This window comes from Sprattus sprattus (assembly GCF_963457725.1).
Source record: "Sprattus sprattus genome assembly, chromosome: 9".
NCBI classification, from domain to species: domain Eukaryota; kingdom Metazoa; phylum Chordata; class Actinopteri; order Clupeiformes; family Clupeidae; genus Sprattus; species Sprattus sprattus.
Window position 1 is genome coordinate 15,981,219 of NC_137928.1, and position 4,690 is coordinate 15,985,908.

The following is a 4,690-nucleotide window of genomic DNA, read 5'->3' on the forward strand; positions in this document are numbered from 1 at the left end:
TAGCAGCCGATCATATTGTCGTTGTCTTTCACACAGTAGCTACATCCCTATTTCCATATTTGGTGGAGAAGGTGCTTTACTTCTGCAGTTTCCTGAGCTGATGCTGTCATAAATCTTTCAAAGGGTAAGTTGACCACGTACAGTATACAGTATTTCTCTGTACCTAAAACACATTTTTTCAAAACATGCCTCGGTTTCTCTGAACACTAAACCCAAGTGCCAACTCCCTAAACCAATTCTGCTAAACTTTAAGCACAATTCTCTGCTTTAAACACAGATTTCAATTGTTAACCGCACTTTCTTCAAACCACAACACACAATTCTCTGCTTTAGACACAGTTTTCAATTGTTAACCACATTTTCTTCAAAACACTAAACACCATCCTCTCTACTTTGCATGCTTCATCAATGCCAAAACCTCCTTGTGTTCAAACAGAAAACACTGCTAATCAAATGACAAAACTTCCATTTCCAAAGCTGCTGTGCAATTTGAAATCAAAACTTTAGCTCCTATTTTGGAGAACAATTTATGGCAACATTGAAGTGAGTGGTGATCAGAGGGGCAGAGGAGTGAGAGTAAGAGGAGGAGGAGGAGGAAAATGATGAAGAGGAAGAGCAAGACGGAGAGCCATTACTGTATCTCTGATGAGATTCAGGCCAATGTGTTCAACCATGTGGTCAACATGGGTTTGACCATGCAGGAGGCTAGCAAGGCTGGCCAGAGGGTTCAACCAAACATAAGCCACTTCTCAGTTTGCACCGATTCTCCGGACATTCAGAAGAGAGAATGGGTAAGAAACACTACTATGACAGTAAAACACTAGTTTGAATGCCTTACTGTATCAGGAGCATAGTATTCTTGTATTTGTATCTGTAGAATATTTTACATTGTACTGTATTTGTAAAATTACAGTGTACGTAAACAAATACAAAGTGCAACCATTGATGACCAAGACATATTCCTAAACATCAATACAAAGAGCCTAGCCACAGTGGACCATGTTCTAAGGCAGAACATCTCGAGAATGAAGCAGGTGTACAGGGTGCCTTTTGACAGAAACTCTGATAGAGTCAAACAATTACAGTATGATATGACTATGTGCAAGTAAGTCATATACGTTTCCACAACTGATTACGTCCTATCAGCACAGAAACATTACTGTACTGTATCGTAATCCAATCAAATGTTCAAATCAAACTGTATTTTCAGATGTTTCACAAAACAACAATTGTCGATATTGTCTTGAGCAAGAACAGGATGCAGTCTAGTTTTTTTTGTCCTTTTATCATTTTACATTTTTCTTTCATTTTTGAGTTAAAACATTATACAGTTACAATATTTTACAACAGAAGAAAGCGTACAGTAACACTGGAGATGAAAAGGCATAATACTCCTGATAAGGCCTTCATACTAGTGTTTTCCCATTTCATAGTAGTGTTTTCCATTGAGCACATCAGTGTTCAATCAATGCTTAGAATGTCTACTCAAATAATGGTCTGTGTTTGTTGTTTGAAAACAAAATGCCCTTTTGAGGTGATATAATAGTGTTTTGAAACCAAAGTGTCATTTTGCAAGAGATATAAAGGGTTTTGCATTTTGTGTGAGTGGTTTTGGGATTTGTGTTTAGAGCTAAGAGAAACCGAGGCATGCTTTGAAAAAATGTGTTTTAGGAACAGAGAAATACTGTAATTCACAAAAGGTCTCCATCAAACTTTAATGGACAGAAAAGACTGTTTAGACATCAGGTTGTCTCTGTGAGTGTTACGTCTTTAATATAAACACTTGAACTCTCTGTGCTGCCCGAAGGGGGGATGCGATTCATCCCTCTGTCCTTATGAGTCTGTGAGGTGAAGCAGGCCTCACCTGTGGAGGTGACTAAACCCCCCCCCCCCCCCCCCCCCACACACACACACACACACACACATACACAAATGCACGCACACGCACACACCTCTTAGCCTCTGTAGCTACGCTCCCCAAGGCCAGGGATGCAGGCAAGCCAATCAGAAGGCCTGTTATTGGTTGGCACACCTGCCAAATGCATAATTTTAAAGTTTCAAAGTTTGCTTTTATTACCGCACGGCTAGGCTGGCGGAATGAATCGAAACATTACATGCTGCATAATCACCCCGTGTGTGGCTGTTCCATCTGGGGCGTGACATGAATGTGACAGCTAGGAGTCACACAGTACACGGTCATAAGTTGTGGTTGGCTGTGTGAGGATCATGAGCAGTGGGTGGGACACACAACGTTATTTCTGACTGCACTTGATACTCATTCGTTTAGTCACTCACACACACACACACACACACACACACACACACACACACACACACACACACACACACACACTAGTGCACTTTAAATCTCCTCACTCTGTCACTCTCTCTCACTGGTACTCACTCTTTCATTAACTCTCTTGCACACTCATTTGTTAATTAAATCACCTTTTAAGTAATTTATGTTCACATGCACACTGTTAATTAATTAACAGGCTGACAAATATTTGTTCACTCATTCGTTTACAAACCCGACCTTGAACACAATTGCTCTTTGAGCATTAACTCCCACACTCCTATGCTGCCTCCCTAGCTATTAATGATCACTCTGACACCCTCGCAGACACTTAGTCCATTAAAGGTGGAAGTCTGTGATTCTAATCCAAATCACTGTTTGTACACAGTCCTGGCTCTGTAAATGTCAAACAAAAAAGGGATGGTTGAGGATCGGCTTTTGAACTCAAATATCAACAGATCCAACAGACTTGCAGATTCCCACACTCCCATACCTACTTCCTCTCTTACTTAATCTGGTGACTTATTCATCCTCTGTAATGCAAAGGATGACCGAGTGAATGGAGAACTGACCCACACAGAGATGAATAGTTACCGTGTGTGTGTGAGTGTGAGTGTGAGTGTGAGGGAGTCTGTGTGTGAGTGTGAGTCTGAGTGTGTGTGTGTGTGTGTGTGTGTGTGAGAGAGTGAGTGTGTGTGTGAGAGGGTGAGTCCAGTGAGATGGCAGGTTTAATCTCCTTTTAGCCTACCGGCAGGTTGACACGAACAAGCGCTTTGGACAAAACAAAACAAACAAAACAAAATAAATCACGGTGCACAAACAAACAACAAAAAGATGGAACAGTGCCCATATTAAGCTTGGCTATGCATCAGCAACGCTTGAGTTATGTCTCTCACCTCAGAGACGGCTCTTTGGCTGAACTGTGAGCCTTAGGTATGAAGCACTGGCCTCAACCATCACAAATCAATTCACAGTTACTTAACATCCTCAAGGGTGCGTGCATTGAGCACTGGGAACGTCTATCCTACCTGCACCCCTGTTTGCTCTCTCCAAGCCCTACCACTACAGGACAGGATGACACATTCCATTTGAGCAAAGTTGAAGTTACAGTATTTCTCTGTTCCTAAAACACATTTTTTCAAAACATGCCTCGGTTTCTCTGAACACTAAACCCAAGTGCCAACTCCCTAAACCAATTCTGCTAAACTTTAAGCACAATTCTCTGCTTTAAACACAGATTTCAATTGTTAACCGCACTTTCTTCAAACCACAACACACAATTCTCTGCTTTAGACACAGTTTTCAATTGTTAACTACATTTTCTTCAAAACACTACACACCATCCTCTCTACTTTGCATGCTTCATCAATGCCAAAACCTCATTGTGTTCAAACAGAAAACACTGCTATAATAGTGTTTTGGAACCAAAGTGTCATTTTGCAAGAGATATAAAGGGTTTAGCATTTTGTGTGAGTGGTTTTGGGATTTGTGTTTAGTGCTAAGAGAAACCGAGGCATGCTTTGAAAAAATGTGTTTTAGGAACAGAGAAATACTGTATATCTTGCAAAATGACACTTTGGTTTCAAAACACTATTATATCACCTCAAAAGGGCATTTTGTTTTCAAACAACAAACACAGACCATTATTTGAGTAGACATTCTAAGCATTGATTGAACACTGATGTGCTCAATGGAAAACACTACTATGAAATGGGAAAACACTAGTATGAAGGCCTTATCAGGAGTATTATGCCTTTTCATCTCCAGTGTTACTGTACGCTTTCTCCTGTTGTAAAATATTGTAACTGTATAATGTTTTAACTCAAAAATGAAAGAAAAATGTAAAATAATAAAAGGACAAAAAAACTAGACTGCATCCTGTTCTTGCTCAAGACAATATCGACAATTGTTGTGTTGTGAAACATCTGAAAATACAGTTTGATTTGAACATTTGATAGGATTACAATACAGTACAGTCATGTTTCTGTGCTGATAGGACGTAATCAGTTGTGGAAACGTATATGACTTACTTGCACATAGTCATATCATACTGTAATTGTTTGACTCTATCAGAGTTTCTGTCAAAAGGCACCCTGTACACCTGCTTCATTCTCGAGATGTTCTGCCTTAGAACATGGTCCACTGTGGCTAGGCTCTTTGTATTGATGTTTAGGAATATGTCTTGGTCATCAATGGTTGCACTTTGTATTTGTTTACGTATACTGTAATTTTACAAATACAGTACAATGTAAAATATTCTACAGTAAAATACAACAATACTATGCTCCTGATACAGTAAGGCATTCAAACTAGTGTTTTACTGTCATAGTAGTGTTTCTTACCCATTCTCTCTTCTGAATGTCCGGAGAATCGGTGCAACTGAGAAGCGGCTTA